The following is a 14733-nucleotide window of genomic DNA, read 5'->3' as shown; positions in this document are numbered from 1 at the left end:
TTTTTTCCCATTTTTTAGTGTACAGTTTAGTGATACTAAGTACATTCATGTAGTGCAACCATTATTACCATCCAGCTCCAGAGCTTTTTTCATCTTCCCAAACTAAACTCTGCACCTATTTAACAATAACTCCCCCATTCTGTCCTCCCCCAGCCCCTGGCAACCACCATTCTGCTTTCTGTCTCTGTGAATTTGCCTGTTCTAGGTACCTTTATATAAGTAGAATTATAAATCATACAATATTTGTTCTTTTGTGACTGGTTTACTTCGCTTAGCATAATGTCTTCAGGGTTCATCCATGTTATAGCATTTATCAGAGTTTCATTCCTATTTTGAGGCTGAATAATATTCCATTATATGTATATACTACATTTTGTTTATCATCTCTTGATGGACATTTGAGTTGTTAACACCTTTTAGCTGTTGAGAATAATGCTACAGTGAGCATGGGCATACAAATATCTGTTTGAGTCTCTGTTTTTGTTTCTTTTGGGTATATACCCAGAAGTGGAATTCCTGGATCATATGGTAATTCTATTTGTGATTTTTTTGAGGAACTGCCTTTCTGTTTTCTACAGTGGCTCTACCATTTTACATGTCCAGCATGCACAGGGTTCAAATTTCTCCACATCGCCAACCTCTGTTAGTTTTTTTTTTTTTTTTTGGAGAATAGCCATCCTATTGGGTGTAAAGTGGTATGTCATTGTGGTTTTGATTTGCATTTCCCTATTCGTTAATGATGTCAAGCATCTTTACATGTGTTCATTGGCCCTTTGTATATCCTTCTTTGCAGAAAAGTATATTGACGTCCTTTGCCCAGTTTTGAATTAGGTTGTTTTTTCTTGTTGAGTTTTAGGAATTTTCTGTGTATTCTGGATATTAATCCCTTATCAGTATGTGATTTGCAAATATTTTCTCCCATCCTGTGGGTTGTCTCTTTACTCTGTTGATAGTGTTCTTTGATGCAAAAAAGCTTTTAATTTTGATGAAGCCCAATTTGTCTATTTGTGTTTTGTTGACTCTGCTTTTGGTGTCATATCCAAGAGATTATTACCAAATCCAATGCATAAAGCTTTCCCTCTGTTTTCTTCTAAGAGTTTTAATTCTTACATTTAGGTCTTTCATCCATTTTGAGATAATTTTTTTTTTTAAGATTTTTTAATTTTTTTTCCTTTTTCTCCCCAAAGCCCCCTGGTACATAGTTGTATATTCTTCGTTGTGGGTCCTTCTAGTTGCGGCATGTGGCACGCTGCCTCAGCGTGGTTTGATGAGCAGTGCCATGTCCGTGCCCAGGATTCGAACTGACGAAACACTGGGCAGCCTGCAGCGGAACGCGCGAACTCGGCCATGGGGCCAGCCCCTTGAGATAATTTTTGTATATGGTATGGGGTAAAGGTCCCATTTCATTCTTTTGCATGTGGATATCCAGTTTTCCTGTGACCATTAATTGAAAAGACTGTTTTTTCCCCATTGAATGGTCTAGGCACCCTGTTGAAAATCACTTGACCGTACATGTGAGGGTTTTTCTGGGTTCTGTATTCCATTGTTCTGTATATCTATCCTTTTACTAGTACCAGACTGTTTCAATTACTGTAACTCTGTAGTTAAGTATTGAATTTAGAAAGTGTGAGTCCTCCAAGTATGTTCTTTTTCAGGATCGTTTTGGCTGTTTAGAGTCCTTTGAAATTCTGTGTGAATTTTAGAGTAGGTTTTTCTAAGGGCATTGGCTTTGGAATCAGATGGTCTTGAGTTTGCATATTGGCTTTTCCTCATATTAGTTATATTATTTTGGCGCAGGTTTCTCAAACTATTTGAGCCTCAGTTTCATAGTCTGTAAAGTGGGGATAGTAATAGAACCTTCTCTGTGGAGGACTTGGGATGATTAAATGAGAGAACCTGTGTAAAATGCTTAACTGTGGCAGAGTCAGTACTCTGCAGTGCTTGCCTTTATTATTCTTGTTTCAGGGTAGGAATAGACATACTCAGGGAGGTCCTTTCCAGCTAATGTTATTATGATTTAAATACCTGAACATAGTAGCAGTAGTAATAGTATTCAATACATTGTTGCTTTAAAATTTTTCAAAACTTTTTTTGGGGGAGGCATAATTTACATATCATAATGATGCAGTCGCCACCACTATTCAGATTTAGAATATTTCTAACACCTCAAAACATTTCCTAGTTCCTGTTTGTTGTTAATCCCCACATCCCACTCTAACTGCAAGTCCTAGCATCCACTCATCTGCTTTCTGTCTCTGTAGTTTATTTTGTAAAAATTTCATGTAATTGGAATTATACAATTCTTAGTCTTTTGTGTCTTGCTTCTTTCACTTGTAATGTTTTTTGAGGTTCATCTATGTTGTTGCATTCTTTTTTATGGATATCACATTTTGTTTATCCATCCTCCTGTTGATGAATATTTGAATTGTTTCCAGTTTTTGGCTATTATGAATAATGTTGCTATGAGTATAATTGTTTCTTATGCATGATCTCATTTACTCCTTATAGTAATCATATGAGGTAGATATCATTATTATTCTCATTGTATAGGAGAAGAGCTTTGAGGCATATAGAAGTTAAATAGCTTATTAAGGACACATAAATAGAAAACTGGGTTTTTTTTTTTTAAAGATTGGCACCTGAGCTAACAACTGTTGCCAGTCTTTTTTTTTTTTTCTTTTCCTCCTCCTTCTCCCCAAAGCCCCCCAGTCCATAGTTGTATATTCTAGCTGTAGGTCCTTCTGGTTGTGCTGTGTGGGACGCCGCCTCAGTGTGGCCTGATGAGCAGTGCCACGTCCACACCCAGCATCCAAACTGGCGAAACCCTGGGCCGCCAAAAGTGGAGTATGTGAACTTAACCCCTCGGCCATGGGGCTGGCCCCTGGACTTTTGATTCAAACGCAGGGAGTCTGACTCTAAAACACTTGCACTAGGCCAATGATCTTGAAACCCTTTTACTCTTGGACCACTTAAGAGAATTAAAAAAATTTTCCCTGGGCGGCCCCATGGCCGACTGGTTAAGTTCACGCGCTCTACTTCAGCGGTCCAGCATTTCACTAGTTCGGATCCTGGGCGTGGATGTCTCATCCAGTCATGCTGAGGTGGTGTCCCACATGCCAAAACTAGAAGGACCCACAACTGAAAAAAATATACAACTATGTACTGGGGGGCTTTGGGGAGAAAAAGGAAAAATAAAATCTTGAAAAAAAAAATTTTCTTCCTAAAATTTTGAAAAACTTATTTACCACCTTGCACATTTTTAAGTTAGCATCATAGCATTTGTGTCATAAATGGCTGCAAAGGATGTATTTTCTGACATAATATGTATTGCATGCATGCTTTAAATATGTATTTGTCAAAACCTTGGAACTGCAGATTTTATGGAAAACGTCTGCCGTGTAATCTAATCGGCAAATCAAACTTTAATGTCAGTCATTTGGCCAAATCAGGCTGCATCTTTGAGAATGCATTCCAAATCTCAATGATTTTTTTTTTTATTGAGGTCATGTTGGTTAATATCCTAATTTTTTTTTTTTTGAGGAAGATTAGCCCTGAGCTAACTGCTGCTAATCCTCCTCTTTTCGCTGAGGAAGACTCGCCCTGAGCTAACATTCATGCCCATCTTCCTCTACTTTATACGCGGGATGCCTCCTACAGCATGGCTTGCCCGTACCCGGGATCCGAACTGGTGAACCCCAGGCCGCCTAAGTGGAACGTGCGCACTGCGCCACTGGGCTGGCCCCCCTAATGATTTTTGAAATAAATCCTGAAAATAGTAATAGGTAACGTTTACAGAGCATTTTATTTATCAGGCACTGTTCTAACAAATTTACGTTGTCGTTTTATCCTGTTAACTCTATGAAGTAGACATCTTTATCCTTATTTTTACGGATAAGTAAAATGAGGTATTAAATTACATAACTTGCTTAAGGTCCTACAGTGTGGCAGAGACTGTACTCTTAGCCCTTCACCACTGCACTGTACTTACTGCCTTACAAAGTTCACTCATAAAGTAGGAACGTGACTGTAATTTGCTGGTGTTAGGGACCAGGATATAAGAATATTTAAAACCTGGGAAATTTTTATTCATGAGGAAAAGCAGCTATAATGAAGTATTTAAATGTCTCCCTACAGTAATGAAGTCTAATTTGTACATGAGTTTGAGATTCCTGTGGGATACCAAGTGGTGATTTCTGGCAAGCGTTTGGACTTTATAGGGGAAGTCGAGGCAGGAGATGGGGAAATTATCATCATAGAGATGTTAGGGTGGTTAAATTGGGAATAGATAAGATTGCCCAGTGTCTTAGCTTGGGTTGCTATAACAAAATACAATAGACTGTGTGGCTTAAATGGTAGAAATTTGTTTCTCAAAGTTCTGGAGGCAGGGAAGTTCAAGATCAAGGTGCCAGCCTATTTGGTTCCTGGTAAGGATCTTCTTGGCTTGCAGACAGCTGCCTTCTTGCTGTATCCTCACGTGGAGAGGAGATCATCTCTCTTTTGTCTTTTCTTATAAGGGCACTAATCCCATTCATGAGGACTCCACCCTAATGACCTAATTACCTCCAAAGGCCCCACCTCCAAATACCATCAGATTGGGGATTAGAGCTTCAACATATGAATTTCGGGAGGATACACACATTCAGTCTGTGGCATGCAGGGATAGCATGTGGATCAAGAACAGTGCTGGGTGGAGGGGGTGGCCCCATGGCCGAGTGGTTAAGTTCTCATGCTCTGCTTTGGTGGCCCAGGGTTTTGCTGGTTCGGATCCCAGGTGTGGACATGGCACCACTATGCAAGGCCACGTTGAGGCAGCGTCCCACATGCCACTACTGGAGGGACCCACAACTAATAATGTACAACTCCGTGCTGGGGGGATTTGAGGAGAAAAAGCAGAAAAGAAAGATGGGCAACAGTTGTTAGCTCAGGTGCCAATCTTTAAAAAAAAAAAAAAGAAGAACAGTGCTGGGGAACAGTATAGAGCCCTGGAGGATTAGCAATATTTGAGGGACATTCACTTATTTATTCAACTACTATTTAAAGGTTTTGTATTAGTGTGTGTGTGTTTTGCATGAGAGATTTGAATATGTTTACAAACAAAAGGGAAACAGCAGAGTGGTAATATAGGCAAAAAAAAAGAGTTAAGTGATAGGACAAGGTAAGGGTAGGTTCTTCAAACTACATTCTTCAATCTAGGGGTACACGAAAACATTCCAGGGAGAACATGGGCATGTATATTTTTAAAGGAATCAATGCACAAAACTTCACCTTCCATAAATACTCTTCTTAAGAATAGATCTTGCTCCTATATATAAGAGCTGAAACAATAAAACTCTTAGAAGAAAATTTGGGAGAGCTTCATGACATTGAATTTGGCCTGATCTCTTAGATAGGGCAGCAAAGGCACAGTCAGCAAAAGAAAAAATAGACAAATTGGACGTAGTCAAAATTAAAAACATTTTTGCATCAAAGAACACTATCAACAGAGTAAAAAGCCAACCTACAGAATGAAAGACAGTATTTGCAAATCATATACCTGATAAGTGATTAATATCCAGAATATATAGAAAACTAAAATCAACAACAACAAAAAACTGATTCAAATATGGGCAAACAGAAAATTATTTTCTCACAGTATGGAGGCTAAAGTCCAAGATCAAGGTGTCAGCAGAGTTGGTTTTTGGTGAGGCCTCTCTCCTTGGCTTGCAGAAAGCTGACTTTTTGTTGTGTCCTCCCGTGGTCTTTTCTCCATGCAGTCATTCCTGGTATCTCTTCTCTGACACCAGTCCTATTGGATTAGGGCCCTACCCTCACATCCTCTTTTAAACCTTAATTACCTCCTTAAAGGCTCTATCTCCAAGTATGTTGGAGGTCATGTTGGGGGCTAGGGCTTCAGGATATGAATGGGGGGTGGTGGGACCGGGGTTGGGGGGTGGGGTAGGGGGAATGACACAATTCAGTCCATAACTCTTGTGAACTATTGGTGAGAATGTAAAATGATGTGGCGCTGGCTGTGAAAAATAGTATGATGGTTCTAAAAAAAATTAAAAATAGAATTACCGTATGATCCAGCAATTCCGCTTCTGCGTATATATCCAAAAGAGTTGAAAGCAGCGTCTCAAAGAGATATTTGTACTTTCAGGTTCATTATTCACAATAGCCAAAAGATGGAAGTAACTCAAGTGTCCATCAGTGGATGATGGATAAACAAAATGTGGTATATACATACAATGGAATATTTTCAGCCTTAAAAAGGAATGAGAGGCCGGCCCCGTGGTTGAGTGGTTAAGTTCACGCGCTCTGCTTCAGTGGCCCAGGGTTTCGCTGGTTCGAATCCTTGGTGTGGACATGGCACTGCTCATCAGGCCACACTGAGGCAGCGTCCTACATGCCACAACTGGAAGGACCCACAGCTAGAAATATACAACTATGTACTGGGGAGCTTTGGGAGAAAAAGGAAAAATAAAATCTTTAAAAAAAAAAAAGGAATGAAATTCTGATGCTGTAGTATGTTGAAGACATTATACTAAGTGAAATAAGGTAGTCACAAAAGGACAAATAGTATGATTCCACTAGAATTATGAGGTACTTAAAGTAGTCGGAATCATAGAGACAAAGTAGAATGGTGGTTTCCAAGGGCTCAGTTAAGAGGGTAATGGGGAGTTACTGTTTAATGAGTACAGAGTTTCAGTTTCGCAAGATGAAAAAAGTTCTGTGGATGGTTGCACAACAGTGTGAATGTGTCTAATGACACAGAACTATACACTGAAAAAAGTTAAAATGGCAAATTTTATATTCTGTATATTTTACAATTTTTAAAATAATTAAAAAAAATGGGTCTTATTGAGTCTCCTTTTCCGCTGCCCCCCCTCCTCCTTTCTTATTAATCCTTCTCCCGCTTTACCAAAAAGTCACCTCTCCGTTTAAAATCTGACTGAAGTACACTCACCCAGAGTGGAAAACCCTTCAGGATACCAAACAATGTTTATCTCATCCCCTGTTGGAGGATATTTATGTTGTTTCCATTTTTTTAAGCTATTATGAATAAAGCGGTCGTGAACATTTTTGTAAAGTCTTTTGCTTTCATTTATCTTAGGTAAATACTTAGAAGTGGAATTGTTGGGTCATAGGGTTGCGTTGGTCAGACCAGTTTCTAAAGTTGTTGTAGTATTGTGCATTCTTTCTACTAGTGTATGAGATTGCTGGAAATCCTGAAATATTTGATTTGGTGAGTCTTCTTAATTTTAGCAATCCTAGTGGGTGTGTTCTGGTATTTCATTGTGGTTTTAATCTGTTTTCTTTATGACTGATAATAGCATTTGTCAGATATGTGTGGCAGATATTTACTCCTTGTTCCTTAGTTGGCCTATTTATTTTTTAACAGTCTTTTGAAGAACAGGTTTTAATTTTAATCCTGTTCTTTTATGGTTAATGCTTTCTGGATCCTTTATAAAAGTCTTTGCTGGCACTAAGCTCAAAAAGATTTTTCTCCTTTTTCTTTTAGAAGCTTTATAGTTTTAGCTTCTACATGTATGTGTGATCCATTTTTTTTGGTCTGATCCATTTTTAATTAACTTTTGAGTGTGTTAATATGGTAGGCAAAGCAAGTACCATCAACAGGGAATGAGAATATCATTCTGGAGAGGGATCCTCTCCAGATCCAAGGATCCACATCCAAGGAAGGCAGCAGACATGCAGATTTCCCACTCCAGATCTGAAGAGGACTCTTTCAAGCGCCTGTGATTGGAATGAATACACTTAAAATCTTTTAATGGCAATTTTGCGGCGGGAGGGGAAGGCCAGAGTGCTGCCAGCAGCTGCTAATTCCAGCTCCTTCAGCGCATATTAGAATTGCTACTGTTTAAAATCTCATAGTTGGATCTTAGTTGGGTAGATCATCAAACTATCGCTTGCCAGTCAATGCCCCCTTGATGCTCTTAGCTGAGTGTCCTATGGAGCCTAAAGTATTTACTTTGGACAAAATTAAAGCGTTTAAAGCAAAATCAAGCCACTGCATACCACAGATAAAACTAATAGAATAGGGCCCCTGGTCTGCCTTATTGGCTTTTGAAACTGGAATTGTAATTTAGAGGGATGGCCCTGGGTATTGGTATTATGCTACTAGAGGTGAAATTCTTGGCCTTTTCAAGATGAACCAGAGTGAAAGCATTTGCCAAGAATGTTTTTATTAGTCAAGAATTAAGGATGGAGGAGGCTCGAAAACAGTCAGCTACCATCATAGTTCCAACGGTAAAGGATGCTGACCTGCAAATGGGGAGGCTTTATTCCCAAACCCACTGGTCACCTTCCAGGAAATGAAGGTCTTTAGGTTCTGGGTGAGTGTAATTGCAAAGTTGAAACTTAAAGGGATCATTATCATTAGGAGGGCATCATTAGGAGTATAGCCTATAACTTAATATGATGCTCGCTGTCTCTGAGGACCAGCTGATCCCTATTCAACCACTATTCCTGTGAAACCATTTTTCACTTCAACCTTCAGGACTCTTGCATGGCTATTTACTACCACCAAGATCTGCACTTGTAGCAGCTTCACCTCGGCTCGCATCCTGATCTTCAGAACTCACCACAGAGGCCCTTCTACTCATTGCTGTGTAGCATCAGTTGGGGGTGGGATCTGGGCGGTTGAGGTAGTAGGCCCCTCTTGCTCCCACTTGCATGTTCACTGCCAGCCACAGTTGGGTATGGAATTGATGTTTTAGTGCCACTTATTTTCAGAGTTAGACAATATGGTAGGTGGTTTGTTATATACTCCTTAGCAGATTCTGACTTTCTTGGCTCCTGTCTTTTTTTTTTTTTAAAGATTTTATTTTTCCTTTTTCTCCCCAAAGCCCCCTTGTACATAGTTGTACGTTTTTAGTTGTGGATTCTTGTAGTTCTGGCGTGTGGGACGCCGCCTCAGCATGGCTTGATGAGCAGTGCCATGTCCACATCCAGGATCTGAACCGGTGAAACCCTGGGCTGCCGAAGTGGAGCACGTGAATTTAACCACTCGGCCCCAGGGCTGGCCCCTTGGTTCCTGTCTTGCTCTGTATGCCAACCATTATCTTTGCTGGGATCTGATGAGCTTCAACATTTAAATCCTTAACCTGGCTTTCAATTCATCTTATAGTGCCAGTTCTGCTTACCAAACGTGGCTCTGACTCCATGCCAGCAACTCAGAGTTTTTACCCATTTAAAGTTTGAGAATATTTTGAGATCATTTTGGCCCCAAGACCAATAGTCATTTGCTTTGCTGGATTAAACTGCATGTCTGTAAGAACTCCAGCTATCCTGAGGAACACTTTGGAGGGAACCACTACTAGATGGTTTCACAAATCTTTTGCTACATTCCCACAGCAGTGTATGCGTGTTCCAATTTCTCCACATCCTTACCAATTTATCTTTTATTATAGCCACCCTAGTGGATGTGAAGTAGTGTCTCGTGGTTTTGATGTGCATTTCCCATATGGGTAATGTTGAGCATTTTTCCTGTGCTTATTGGCCATTTACATATCATCTTTGGAGAAATGTCTACGCATAGCCTTTGCCCATTTTTTAAAAATTGGGTTTTTGTTTTTTTGTTATTGAATTATAAAATAATTCTTTTTTAAAAAAATTCTTTTCTTTCTATTTTATTATTTTTTTGCTGAGGAGTATTCACCCTGAGCTAGCATCTGTGCCAGTCTTCCTCTGTTTCATCTGTGGGTGGCCGCTGATGAGTGCCGTAGGTCCATGCCCGGGAACCGAACCCGGGCCTCCAAAGTGGAGCATGCCACTTAACCACTAGGCCACAGGCCAGCCCCATATAATAGTTCTTTATATATTCTAGATACAAGTCACTTATCAAATACATGATTTGCACAACTTTTCTCTCATTCTGTGTGTTGTCTTTTCACTTTCTTAATGGTGACCTATAAAGCACAAAAGTTTTAAATTTTGATGATGTCTAGTTTATCTGTTTTTCCTTTTGTTTGTGCTTTGGGTATCTATCTTATGTAAGGAATCACTTCCTAATCCAAGGTCACGAAGATGTATGCCTGTTTTTTCCTAAGAATTTTATAGTTTTACCTCTTAAGCATTTAGGTCTTTGATCCACTTTGAGTTAGTTTTTATACACGGTGTGAGGTAGGTGTCAAGCTTCATCTTTGTTTTTTTGTTTTTTTTGTTTGTTTTTTTTTTTGAGAAAGATTGGCCCTGAGGTAACATCTGGTATCTTCCTCTTTTTGCTTGAGGAAGATTGGCCCTAGGCTAGCATCTGTGCCAATATTCCTCTATTTTGTATGTGAAATGTTGTTACAGCGTGGCTTGATGAGTGGTGTGTAGGTCTGTGCCCGGGATCCGAACCTGTGAACCCTGGGCCACTGAAGTGGAGCATGGGAACTTAACCACTATGCTGCTGGGCTGGCCGTCCAACTTTATTCTTTTGCGTAAGGACATCTAGTTGTCCCACTACTGTTTGTTGAAAAGACTATCCTTTCTTTATTGAATTGTCTTGGCACTTGTCTAAAACACTTGACCCTAAATGTGAGGGTTTATTTTTAGACTCTCAATTCTGTTCCATTAATCTGTATGTTTATCCTTATGCCAGTGCCACACTATCTTGAATACTGTAACTTTGTAGTAAATTTTAAAATTGGGAAGTGTGAGTCCTCTAACTTTGTTGTACAGTCAGGAGCTGCGTAACAATGTTTTGGTCAATGACAGATTGCATATACGATGGTGGTTCTATAGGATTATAATGAAGCTGAAAAATTCCTATTGCTTAGTGATGTCGTGGCCATTGTAATGTTGCAGTGCAACGCATTACTCACCAGTTTGTGGTGATGCTGGTGTAAACAAACCTTCAGGTCCTTTAGGAGGTATTCCAGAAGGCGGCATTGTTATCGTAGGAAATGACAGCTTCCTGTGTGTTATTACCCCTGAAGACCTAGCTGTGGGACAAAAGTTGGAGGTGGAAGACAGTGATATTGGTGATCTTGACCCTGTGTAGGCATAGGCTGATGTGCATGTTTGTGTCTTAGTTTTTTAAAAAAAGTTTAAAAAGTTAAAAAAAATTTAAAAATAGAAAAAGCTTATAGAATAAGTATATAAAGAAGGAAAATATTTTTGTACAGCTATACAAGGTGTTTGTGTTTTAAGCTAAGTGTTGTTATAAAAAAAGTGAAAAAGTTAAAAAAATTAAAAAGTATGTAAAGTAAAAAAGTTACAGTAAGCTAAGGTTAATTTATTATTGAAGAAAGAAGAGGTTTTTTTAAAGAAATACTTCATTAAAAAGTATTTTTGTATAACACTTAATAAAGTGTTTATAAAGTCTGCAGTAGTGTACAGTAATGTCTTAGGCCTTCACATTCACTCACTAGTCACTCATCCAGAGCAACTTCCAGTCCCACAAGCTCCATTCATGGTAAGTGCCCTGTACAGATGTACCATTTTTTATCTTTCATACTGCATTTTTACTGTGCGTTTTCTATGTTTAGATACACAAATACTTACCATTGTGTTACAGTTGCCTACAATATTCAGTACAGTAACATGCTGTACAGGTTTGTAGACTAGTAACAATAGGCTATACCATATAGCCTAGGTGTGTAGTAGGCTGTACCATCTAGGTTTGTGTAAGTACTCTCTATGATGTTTGCACAATGATGAAATTGCCTAATTACACATTTCTCAGAATGTATATACGTTGATAAGCAACACATAAATGTATATACTTTTCTCTTTTGCATTGGTGATACCATATTACAGATATATTTTGTACATATTTTTAAACTTAATATATAATAGCTCATCCTATATTAACAAAGCTACTTCACTTTTTGAGAATTGCATAGTATTTTGGTAGTACAAATTATACTTTATTGGTGTACATTTAGATTTTATAATCTTTTGCTATTACAAACAGTGCTGCATTATGTACCTTTATAAACATGTCACCTCACATTGTAGGTTTCTAGAGAATGAAATCCTAAAAGAGGAACTGAAAAGTTGGGTAATATGCATTTTAAATTCTGTGAATTTTACAGTTTTCCTCATGTTACTCATTTTCAATTCATCCCATTTTGGTCAGAGAAGATGCTTTGTTTGGTATTTATCTTTTAAAATCTATTGAGACCTGTCTGTGGTCTACCAAGTGGTCCATCCTGGATCATATCCCATATGCACTTGAGAAGATGTGTCTGCTGTTGGGTGGGGTGTTCTGTATATGTTGATTAGGTCTAGTTGGTTTATTGTGTTAAGTTCTCCATTTCCTTACATTCTGTCTGGTCAATCTGTCTGTTATTGAAGGTGAGGTTTGAAGTTTTCCAACTGTTAACATAGAACTGTTTATTTCTCCCTTCAGGTCTTTGAATTTTTGCTTCATATATTTTGAGAGTCTGTTATTAGGTGCATAATGTTTATGATTGTTTTATCTTCTTGCTGTGGTTTTGGAACCTTTTATTTAATAGATAATGTCTGTCTTTTGTATCTTTTTAGATTTAAAGTTTGTTTTGTCTGATACAGGTATAGCCACCCCAGCTCTCATTTGGTTACTATTTACATAGGATATCTTTTTCTTTCAATCTATGTGTGTCTTTGGATCTAAACTGAGTCTCTTGTAGACAGCATATACAGTCATGCATCGCTTAACAACAGGGATACGTTCTGAGAGATGAGTCCGTAGGCTATTTTACCATTGTGCGAACATCATAGAGTGTACTTACATGGACCTGGATGGTATAGCCTACTACATACCTAGGCTATATGGTACTGATCTTATGGTGCCACCATCATATATGCATTGTTATGTGGCACATGACTGTGGTTGGACCATCTTAGTAGTTGTTTTTTATCTAATCTGCTAATCTCAACTTTTGATTAGAAGAGTTTAAATCTTTTGCATTTAAAGTAATTATGTACTGATAAGGAGGGACTTCTGCCATTGTGCTATCTGTTTTCTATATGCCTTATAGCTTTTTTTGTCCATTTCTTCCATTATTGCCTCCTTTAGTGTTTAGCTGATTTTTTTGTAGTGAAATATTTTGATTTCCTTCTCATTTTCTTGTGTGTATATTCTATAGATATTTTCTTTGTGGTTACCATGGGGATTACATTTAACATCCCTCAGTTGTAACAATTTAATTTGAGTTTATACCAGCTTAAGTTCAATAGCATACAAAAACTCTGCTTCTGTTTAGCTCCTTTCTCTCTGTTATTCATGTCACATAACATCTTTATAAATTGTTCTCATTAACCTAGATTAATAACTATTTCTTGTGCATTTGTCGTTTAAATCATGTAGAAACTAAAAAGTGGAGTAATAAACTAAAGTTACAATGATAGTAGCTTTTGTAGTTGCCCCTGTTTTTATCTTTACCAGAGATCTTTATTTCTTCATACAGCTTCAAGTTATGGTGTAGCTTCCTTTCATTTCAACCTGAAGAACTCTTTTTAGCCCTTCTTGCAGGGCCCATTTAGTGGTAACGTATTCCCTCAGCTTTTGCTTATCTGGAAATGTCTTAATTTCTTCCTCATTTTTTTTTTTTTTGAGGAACATTAGCTCTGAGCTAACTACTGACAGTCCTCCTCTTTTTTGCTGAGAAAGCCTGGCCCTGAGCTAACATCCATGCCCATCTTCCTCTACTTTATATGTGGAACGCCTACCACAGCATGGCGTGCCAAGCGGTGTCATGTCCGCACACGGCAATCGAAATGGCGAACCCTGGGCCGCGGAGAAGTGGAACAGGTGAACTTAACTGCTGCACCACCAGGCCAGCCCCTATCATTTAGTTTGTTTAACATATTTAAGACAGTTGTAATAAAGTCTGTGTCTATTAAATCTGATGTCTGAGCTTACTCAGGAATAGTTTCTGTTCATTTGCTTCTTTGAATGGGCCGTATTTTCCTGTTTCTTTGTATGCCTTGTGATTTTGTTGTTGTTTTGAAAGTTGGGCATTTGACTATTCTAATGTGGTAAATCTGGAAATCAGAGTCTCCTCCTTTCTTGGGGTTTGCTGATTTTTTTTTGTTTTTTGAAGACTGTAATAGCCTGTTTTGAGACTTCTAAACTATTTTTGCAAAGACTGTTTCTTATTGTGTGTTATCACTGACACCTGTTCTTTTAGCTCTGGTTCCTCTAACCTTTTAACCAAGATTTCTTTGAATGCTAGGAGCTCAAACAAACAAACAAAAACACACCAAAAACAAAAAAGAGAAAAGCAGAAAATAACTATTCTCGCTGTTTTGCAGATTGGTTCTGTGCTGGGGCACTCCTTCAACACTTAGGTAGGCTTGCTCTGAGCCCAGGGATCAGCCTGAAGCCTGAAGTGAAGGCTTAAGGTCTTCTTGGGTCTCGTCTGATCATGTGTCTTGCCTGGGTATGCATGTGCTCTCTAAATTTTCCCATACATGTTGCTTTGGAATGTCCTGATTCCCCAAAGTGTTTTCACCCTAATTTCTCCATATCTGTGAGTCTCTAGTCTGCTTTGCAGCTTTTATTAGCAATGCTGCCACTTTCCTCCCCAGAGTTCTGAGTTAGGTACAACAGAAACAAGCACCCTGCATCAGTCTTTCAGATATCCCCCAGACAGGTTAGAACAGATGCAGATGTACACAATAATTTGCAAATTCGGTCTTCCTCTGAGCTGGGAACTGGGCTGCCACTGCTTTGGGACAAAAACCACTGCCATGCTGGAGAGGGGATGGGGTGGGGATGAGTAAAAACACCACAAAACTTTCCTAGTGTTTTGAAGATGG

General features: G+C 38.7%; 1 protein-coding gene across 9 annotated transcripts in view; it reads left to right on the top strand.

The window, feature by feature from the left end:
- RBM6 (RNA binding motif protein 6) overlaps positions 1 to 14733 on the top strand; it is a 110693-nt gene that overhangs the window by 3390 nt on the left and 92570 nt on the right. The gene's annotated exons all lie outside the window — the stretch shown is intronic.

The sequence above is a fragment of the Equus asinus genome, chromosome 21 (assembly GCF_041296235.1).
Source record: "Equus asinus isolate D_3611 breed Donkey chromosome 21, EquAss-T2T_v2, whole genome shotgun sequence".
Lineage (NCBI taxonomy): Eukaryota > Metazoa > Chordata > Mammalia > Perissodactyla > Equidae > Equus > Equus asinus.
The sequence above is the reverse complement of the archived record's forward strand: the minus strand, read 5'-3'. Positions and strand labels throughout refer to the sequence as shown.